The sequence below is a fragment of the Hevea brasiliensis genome, chromosome 6 (genome assembly GCF_030052815.1).
Source record: "Hevea brasiliensis isolate MT/VB/25A 57/8 chromosome 6, ASM3005281v1, whole genome shotgun sequence".
Classification (NCBI taxonomy): Eukaryota; Viridiplantae; Streptophyta; class Magnoliopsida; order Malpighiales; family Euphorbiaceae; genus Hevea; species Hevea brasiliensis.
The window spans coordinates 5,014,859-5,024,446 of record NC_079498.1 but is presented as its reverse complement, the minus strand read 5'-3'; the positions used below and the strand labels follow the sequence as shown (position 1 = coordinate 5,024,446).

Here is a 9,588-nt window from a genome sequence, read left to right as displayed (position 1 = left end):
ATCGTAATATTTGATTTATATATTTAACATAAATATGCATGTGTGTTTTTGCAATAAATGCAACTAAGCATTAATATATACATTAACATTTTGGGCAATAAAAAAGTTCAAGTATAATACATCGACATTTATGCAATCCCTTTGACTCTACACGCCTATAGAAAACATCTTTTGCAACTTCGTGAATGGATCTACTATATCATTTTGTGTGTATAAATTTACTTCCTATTCACTTCTTTATGAATGACCATGTCCCTGACAAAATTATAATTAATTTCTATGTATTTGATTTTTCCATGATACTTAAGATCCCTCATGTAGGCTATTACTGCTTAATTATCACAATAAATAATCATTGGGTCTATAACACTGTTAGATACTCTCAAATGTATTAAAAAATATTTTAACTAAACAATTTCTTGCACAAAAACTGAAAATGCTGGGAACTTGGTTTTCATTATAAATAGAGTTATACATGATTGTTCATATTGCTCCATTATATGGCACCGTCACAGTAAGAAAGCAAAGCTAGATGTAGATTTTATCTCATCCAATTTTCCTCCCCAATAAACATTCGTATAGCCTCTAAACATATGCCATTTTTCTTGATGGTACAATGAGCAATCGGCTCTAGCTTTAAGATATGTTAGTATTCTGTTCAGTACTTTCCACTATGCTTACTCAGGGTTCAATTGATGTCGGCTTACCATGCCCACAACATAGCAAATATCAGGTATCATACACATCATGACGTGCATTAGCTATCAACAATATTGGCATAAGAAACATTTCTCATTTGATCATTCTCTTGTTGAGTCTCAAGACATAATTTTCGACTTAAAATTTCAACTTTAGAAATTAATAAAGCTATAATTGGGTTCACAATCCATTACAAATTTGAGAGGCTTATCAACATGATATATTTCTCCTATATAAACATGTCAATTTTATTTTTTTTATAATTAGAAATATTTTATATTAAGTTATATATTAATTAAAATTAAGTATTTTAAAACTAGTATAAAAGGAAAAAAAATTATATAGTATCCTCCAAGCATATGACATGAAATGATCAGCCAATCATAAATTGACACATAAAAAATTATAATTATTAAATAAAAAAAAACTATTATTGATTTACCATTTTATTTAACATGAAATAATCACTACATAACCAATATAGAATATTTGCAAGATTAACTATCAATTTCTTTCTTCCTTAAAAAAATATTTTTTTAAAGAAAATATTATTTAATTTATTTATTTTAATAAATTAATTACTAAGTCTTTTTTATTTAAAAAATATTTAAATTTTATTCAATCTCTATAATTTAAAAAACATAAATATCTAATAGTAATTTTTCTCTACTTTAAACATATGGACTAATAAATTTTTATTTAAACCAGACGAAAAGAAAAAAAAAAAAAGTAAATGAAACAAAAATATGCTATTATGCTTTTCAATATCTGATAATTAAATAATTTGCTTGGTAAAAATAGTGAGACTAATTTTCTTCAAAAAAATGGGACGTTAGGGTTTCCATGTGGCGGGAAGGTCAAGCTACGCAAAAAAACGAGAGAAGGAGAGAGAGAGAGAGAGAGCAGAAATCGAAGAAATGGCTAACAAGCTGATCAGCGAAATCGGACTGCCAAGGTATAATCACTTCTGACTGAGTATATTTGAACTAGATTGACTAATCACCTGTTTGGATTTTTGTCATTAATTTCCATGATTAGACGAACACATTTTTTTTTCCCTTTTTGTGATTTTTTGTATTGTTGTCGTTTTGTTTGGATTCCTTGAACTTGGAAACGGTTTTGGTTTGGTTCCAGATGCATTATTTTTAACCGAATTCGAGTTGATGGAGCTGTTAGATGTGGGAATGGCGGATGTAACATCTGCTGTGGCCCACATCAGTGCAATTGTGTATCAAACTGTCAGGATTTTATGATAAATCTAGGACTAGTTTGGTATATGTAATTGAATTTAATGGAGTAATTTCATATTTTTGATTCATTGGAATGTGATTTTTTTTTTTTTCATTTTAAATTCTTGCCCCTTAGCGTTTCTGGGCATGGTTGGTTTTGTAGGCACACTTTTTGATGGAGCAAGAGCTACAAAATGAACAATTTGCAGGCCATCTTCCCTCCTGTCTCAAGGGATTAAATAATGCCTTGTGCGTTGAAATACCATTTGGTGTTTTGTCAGAGTTAGTAGGTCTAGCTGGAATTGGTAAAACATAAGCATGGCTTTCAACTAACTTCATTTTTACTTAATTTGCTTTCGTTTTGGGCTTATAGATAGCATTTGGTCTTGTGAGTGTATTTCATCATGCGTGTTTATGTAAGGTTCGTATGCACATACATTCTATGTGAAGCTTTAGGGCAATTGGGATAATGATGAATCTTGTAGCTTTACGCAAGTTAAATTCGTTTTGATTAATCTTATGTTCAGTGCAAAGCTGCATGTCATTTTGTTTGTTGTTTAAAAACCCTGCATTTTGCATCACAATTACAAATTTTGGTGAGGCTGATGCGGGACAGGTTTATTTTAAGGCTAGAATGTATAGAAATTTAGGTACACAGTAGGGGCATGTAAAGTAATAGGTTTAAGAAGCAAAAATTAAAGTCTAAATAGAGGATTTTGAGACTGATTTCACTGCTGGTTAGTGCATGCGAACGGTAATCATTACAGTAAAGTAAATGGGCTTAGGCTTCACAACTAAACTTATTGGGCATCATGCCTAAGGTTCACATTGTCATTACACCTAGGGTCGAATTGCATTGAACATTCCAAAGAAGTAATTGCTAGAATTTTATCAATCAATAAACTGAACAATAAGCATTAAATGCATGGATTTCTATAGATTCAAATTAAATAAAGCCTTTAAGAAATTGGACTCCGAATAAAAACTAAAAGGAACAATGTCATTCTAAGCAATTAAGGTTTTAAATTAAAGACTCTAAAATAAAAACGGACTCCTAAAGACATCTGCCAACCAATTGTGGGACATCAATTAAAAACCTGCAAAATATTTGGGAATTAGAAAATGCTCTTTTTGTTATTGATCAAAACTCTCTGTCCAAGTCTGATTCTATGTGTCATGCAAATAAGTTTATTACTTATTGCCAGAAAGATAACTTTGCGTTTGAGACTGGTACTTAATTTTTGATGGAGTGTGCTTGCAATGTAAAACATCAGGCAATTAAGATAGGAATTTTCAACATTCTTCCTATTATGTGTTATAATCTTTCTCATATAAATGCACTTACATTTACTTCAAAATGTGCACCTTTGCTTGTTTAAATGCATGCTGCTCTCCCTCACATCCAGGCTGTGACAGCCATTGGCAATCATGTGCACCTAGCACTTTCAGAATTGTGTATTTCCCAACTAGTTTTTGTTGCAACAAAGATGTGATTTGCTTCTTTATATACAATCGACCCTTAACGATTCCTGTTCTTCTATTTGGCTCATGTGATTATTAAAGCATTACTACCTTGTTTTGTTCAGGATTCTCCTACACAACATTCATCAGTCTGGCATATTTCTTATTAAGTGAGAATCTTCTCTTAATTGGATTTTCTTTATGTTGTTTACTCTCTGCTTAAGAGTTGTCATATTATTTTCTTCTTTTCTTTTGAAAAATATCTAGGACATTTGCTGAATTTTCACGAATTCCTGTTGTGTTGACAAATCAAGAGAGATTTAAAATCCATGAGTCTGCCAATATTTTTTCCAAGGTAGAGACTCATGGCATTCTATTTGTGAAATCTTCTACCTGATTGGTTAACAGCATATGTATTTTCTCGTGTGCTGCGCAAAAAAAATGCCAAGACTCAAGAAGGAACTGAAAAATATGATTCTCATGTTGTTGCTGCTATGGGAATTCACTGGGCTCATTCTGTCACCATTCATCTTGTGCTCAAAGCTAAATCAGGTTTGCAAGACACTTGCAATCATAGTTATTAAAGGCGCACCTGAGGCTCAAGGCTCATCAGGCTTGAACCCTAGCGCCTTATGTACCTAGGTGTGTGCCTTTGTTCCAGGCACAAGGTTCTAGAAAGGCATGCTTTCTTTATTTCTATCTTTAGCGAGCACTTTTATTGGCAAAAAGGACAGCAAACCCAATTCAAGATATATGCCAAAGAAAGAAAAAAAAGAAATGCATCACATTTATTTGATTTTTATGAAGTTTTTAAATTTTTTACTTTTGCGCCTCACCTCACTCAGGCCCGCGCTTGCGCTTTGCGCCTTGCACCTAGGCTCCAGGGCTCCTTGGTGCCTTAGCGCGCCTTGAGCCTTTAATAACTATGCTTGCAATACCTTTTAATGAGCTTAAGCTGCCATGAAGCAAAGTGCTGCTTTTAGGGCATATCAGGATGTTATTTTTCCTAAATGTTATTTAAGACGTTGTGGGTTTTGTTCCTGTGAGTGTGAGATTCCTTTTTTCTTTCTATAGAATGGTGTTTGGCTTAGGATAGCTCTAATATGAGTGGAATTGGAGCAAAGTTAGGGATTTTGGAATTTTTTTTCTCCCCCTCCCTATGGGGAATGTGGGCTATGACATGCCTATAAAATGTTTATCAGTAAAAAAAAAATAAAGAAAAGAAAGAGGGAAATCCCTTTTTTTTTTTTCCTGTTGTTCAGTTATTTCAACCATCTATCTTCTGATACCATGGTGCTTGTATATGATGTATGTTATTTAAATAGAATGCAATTAGCAACAATGTTCTGCATATGGTGAATTACCTTTGACAAAACTTCAGTTTATTGATTAGTAGACATTTTTGAATTCCTTAAAATATGAATTTGAAGATTTTGTCGCTTATTTCTGAAGTTCAGCTGATACCTTTGGTTTCAGGTCAAAGATAAATTAAGGTGGCTAAATCTCCAATATCATCGCCCATGGCTTTCCCTTTTATCATAACATCATCTGGGATGGTCACTGAGATTCATCTGGAATTGAATCTGTGAAGCTATCACAAGTAGATAATGAAGAGAACTAATGGTGTAGACCAAAGATATTCATCACTTAATAGGACGGAATAAATACGTACACAGTGAGCTGATTTTTATCTGTTGACTCGACAAAATGATGGTGATCCTAGCAGTCTGCACCACTGATTATTGCAACACATTGTAAGCTGATACTTATTTATGATAATTATCCTTTATGTGCTTTAAGTCTTCAGTATTCCATCCTTTTTTCTGTTCATGTAAATAGATGTTACAATCTGACATTTGAACAACAAAAAGGAAATGCAGGCCATGGTGACGTTATTAATTTTGATGGGGAAAGGTTGCAGTTTATTGGTCAGATTTGAGGTAAATTTTTCTTGTTAAATTTTCTTTCTTGTTCAACCAATATTCTTGAAGAGAGATGTATCAGGTTTTGAAATTAGCTCATTCATCGCTATATCATAAAAGTATTTACAATTATCATAAATGTCTAGGTAGTAGAAATTTCTGGACAAGTTCTAGTTAAACTTGGAATCAAATGCCAGTGTGTGTCTGCCATTTGTCTCCTCGGCAATGGAAAAAAAATTTATTATTATGCAATGTTTCAACAGGTTGGGAGAAGTGGTGGAAATCCTGTTCTCACTCTGTCTCAGCAAAGGTTATGTTTTCTTTCTTCAACTTAAATGATAAAAGTGAGAAACATCTGAAGTATCTTAGAATATAAATTTCTGAAACTTTTTATCTTTTAGCAACATGGAGATTAAGTGTAGGGGCCATTGTCCAATTTAATGATAAAAATCTCAAGCTGCAAAGCCAATTTCAAAGAAGGAAATCTTGCAAATAACCATTTAGATTGCATTTGGTGCAGGGTTAGAAGAATTGAGTAAAAAATGCACGAGTAAAATTAAGGGGTGAAGGAATCTAGTAAAAGATTAGGGCAGTAAAATTTAAGCATGTTTGGTACAGAATAAAACAATGATGTGATGGCATATATTACAATACTATTTATTTATAATGGTTGAAACTCATGTAAGAAAATTAATTCAAGGATGAGTGGATTCTAATAGCAATGAATAGAGATGAAATAAGAAAAAGAATGCTCTCTTCTGACCCCCTTCAATGGGTTAACATTTAACCCTCTCGACCAAATGAATTGTTTAAGGGGTTGAACCGGTGTAACAAACATAGCAATGTAAAGTTGTTACAGGTAATAGAACACCTCCCAATTGCTACTCCTAATTCTGCTTAGTGATGACCTTTCATCTTTGTATGGTTTTCTGATTCTAAACATATTTTATTCTGCAAATATAATAAGTGGCTGCTATCCTGATGTTCTGTACTCTGACCAAGCCATTGCATGGAATAAACTTGTTTGCAATTTCCCCCCTCTCTTTCTATCTGATCTTCCGCTTTTTCCACCCCAGAATCCTACATAGTGAGAAAAATGAAATGTTCTTAAAAGGAACTTGGCATGGACAAGTTGCAAGATACCAACCAATTAATTTTTTTGGTGGCATAGAATAGAACTTTGAAAGTCTAAGGATTAGAATATCTGGATGATGGTAAATTACACATTGGCTTGTTATGTGCAATTGAGAAGGTTTCAGTTTCCACATTTTTTTTTAAATTCTGCTGGATCATGAAAAAGTTTACCATTGTATATCTTGTTCGATATTTCTCAAACTGCCATTCCTGAAAATTTAGATTGGAATTGCCTAACATGTTCCAGAAGTAAAATATTTGAATAGACAAATATGGAACAGAATAATGTCTATATCCCTTTGGACCAATTTTTATGACAATTTGTTGCACCATTTGGAGTCATGTTATAATGTTAAACTGTGTTAGAAGCTGCAAGGCAGAAATTGTATTGTCTACTTTATTTTTGACAAATGAAGGGAATACCTACTACTTTGGTGTATGATCAGTTTAGTGATAATATTAGATCCTTAGTGCTTATGTCAAGGAATTTAAAGGAAGTGATGTTTTACCTGTAACAAAGTGAATGATGGAAATAGACACCAATGATTTTTCGCTCTGTTTTGTTTCAACAGAAGGCTATTAATAAATGGTTGTAGTGGTGTTATATCTAGATCAATCATACCAAGAGATACAAATAAGAATATCACATTTATTTAGGCTAAAAGTGTTGAATATATTGGAGAACACACTAATCACATTTGGTGCGAAAGTTTCTTGTTTGGGCACTTTAGAAAAAGTTTTGGGATGGTGCATCAAGCAAACCAAGAAGCCAAGAAGCAATTGGATGCAGCTACTTTTGATTATAGAAATGCTGAAGCTATGTCCATTTCTCTTACTTTTTTCTTGTAGACTATGCTTGTATGTCAATGATAATGATGACAAAGGAAACATATGATTATGCTAAGATTTATTTATTCTATGCTGGAAAGTGAGATTAGGATTAGCCAATCCTCATTCACTTGCAAAAGGAAAAGATATAATTACAACTTTTTGTATCCTTGGAGTTGGTGGGTTATATAGTAGAAGTTAGTGCACTGTTGTAAGCTAGGATTCTCGTTAATCCTGGCAATGATAGAGGGAAATTCTTATTTCTTTTTTGTCCCCTTTTCTGCTAAGGCTGAAGCTATGTCCATTTCTCATACTTTTTTCTTGTAACTATGCATGTTTGTCAATGACAATGATGACAAAGGAAACATATGATTATGCATCTAAAATTTGTTTATTCTATGCCGGAAAGTGAGATTAGGATTAGCCAATCCTCATTCACTCACAAAAGGAAAAGATATAATTACAACTTTTTGTGTCCTCAGAGGGTTATACAGTAGAAGAAGTTAGTGTACTGTTTTAAGCTGGAATTCTTGTTAATCTTGGCAATGATAAAGGGAAATTCATGTGTCTTTTTTGCCCCCTTTTCTGATAAGAAGGTGTTTGTTACGAGGTTAACAAAGGGTAATTGTTACTCTTGTAGTAACTTTTAACTTCTCATTAATATTATTTGGATACTTAAAAGAGATTAGGTTAACTTTTCACCTCGTTAATATTTAAGCCTTCTTGGGGGGTTAAATATTAACCTTGGGCGGCTAAGTTAATAATTACCCTCTTTAAATATTAAAACTTACAAGAGTAATATTTAACCATTGATTTTTTAACCTTCTACCTTCTACTAAACACACTGTGAGGCTTAAAAAGGATAGTGCAGTAGTGAACTCAAGTAAAACTTGGATACCGAATGTAAAAGCTTTAACAATTTGAGTTTTGGTAATAACTGATATCCTGCAATTAAGTTGGAATCAAATTTGATCCTCAATTAGATATTCATTGTGCTTCAGATCCTGTGGTTTTGACTTCATTTTCCTCCCTTATTTTCTCTGTACTTGATTGAAATATCTTTGTATGCTTGCCAGAAAAATAGATGCCTTTTTATGTTGGGTGTTGCCACCCCCTTTCTTAATACAACCTATTTGTACTTTTTTGTGGCTTATTGGTAACAAATACTGTTGCTTATTTACTAGCTGGAATTTACAACATAAGAGATCCAAGGTAAGGACAGCTGATGGGTTTTTGCCTTCTTAGATTTGAAGGTAAGGGACCCACTTTTTCTTTGGACATTTATGCAGGAAATATGCTTAACATGCTGCACAGGTCATTATGTACACTGAGGCTTTCCTTGTGGGGCTTTTCAGTTTAGCCCCACAGAGATCAGCATAAGATCCAAAATGAATGGCCTTAGAGCCCTCTGGATATTAATTGCTTACCTTTCCCTTAGTATAGTTGCATTATTGTATTTTCTTGATCTGAGTCTGATCTTCAACAAGAATACCGTAGCATGTACTCCATCAAGATTCAAACAAGTTGCTGTAGTTTAATCTTTAATCTTTGTAGGAACCAAGGAAAGGAGCTAGTAAATTATATACAGCATTTAAAAAAAATAAAAGAAAAGGAGGTGAACCATGCTTTTGTACCCTACAACCTTCTGGCATTGGTTTCTAAAACAAGAGAAAAAGTCTTGGAAGAAACGCCAAAGATTGTGCTTGTTTTTAAGGTTTGTTTAATTTTCCCTCTTTAGGTTTTGAATATGGTATGGTTCCTTTTGGACATGTTGAGGAACTTTAATCCTTTGTCTATATAAAATTAGTTTGTTTGTATAGCTGTTTGTGTTGTTTGAAATGTGAATCATTCACCTAGCTAGTGACCAGCCAGACTTTGATATACATATGACTATTTCAAAACCTTGGCTGGATGATGTGTTATTGAACTTATTTAGGTTCCAAACAGATGCACCTAAATCATGTTATATTAAATTAATCTGGATTATGCTTTCATTCTACTCTAATGAATTGTCATGCTTTTGTTTATTAATTGTTTTGGCATCTTAATCTCCCCGAAATATTATGATCAGGTGCTATATTTGAATCAAGATACTTGCCCCATTTGTGATTATTTTATTAATTAGTTGCATCGTATCCAATGGCCACCATTAGACCTATAGTATTTGTCTAATGGTAAATCATATGATGTCTATTAATGTCACTTTGCTGTGATAGCTACTAGAAATTGCAATTGGTGCTATTAGCCCTGTTCCAAAACCTTTCTATTTTTCCTTTTTTTTTTTTTTGTTAATCTTTTAGACAGAGTAAGATGAG

General features: G+C 32.9%; 1 long non-coding RNA gene across 3 annotated transcripts; it reads left to right on the top strand.

Moving 5' to 3' along the window:
* Positions 1 to 1,474: 1,474 nt before the first annotated feature.
* Positions 1,475 to 9,272, top strand: LOC110634716 (uncharacterized). Of its 3 annotated transcripts, XR_009149369.1 has the most exons (6): positions 1,475 to 1,654; positions 3,515 to 3,559; positions 3,657 to 3,744; positions 4,866 to 5,143; positions 5,261 to 5,329; positions 5,575 to 9,272. It is a non-coding gene; the product is annotated as an uncharacterized LOC110634716 (long non-coding RNA). The 3 variants fall into 3 exon arrangements; XR_002491034.2 differs by lacking the exon at positions 3,657 to 3,744 and having other exon boundaries at positions 1,480 to 1,654; XR_002491035.2 differs by lacking the exons at positions 3,515 to 3,559; positions 3,657 to 3,744 and having other exon boundaries at positions 1,483 to 1,654.
* Positions 9,273 to 9,588: the final 316 nt, after the last annotated feature.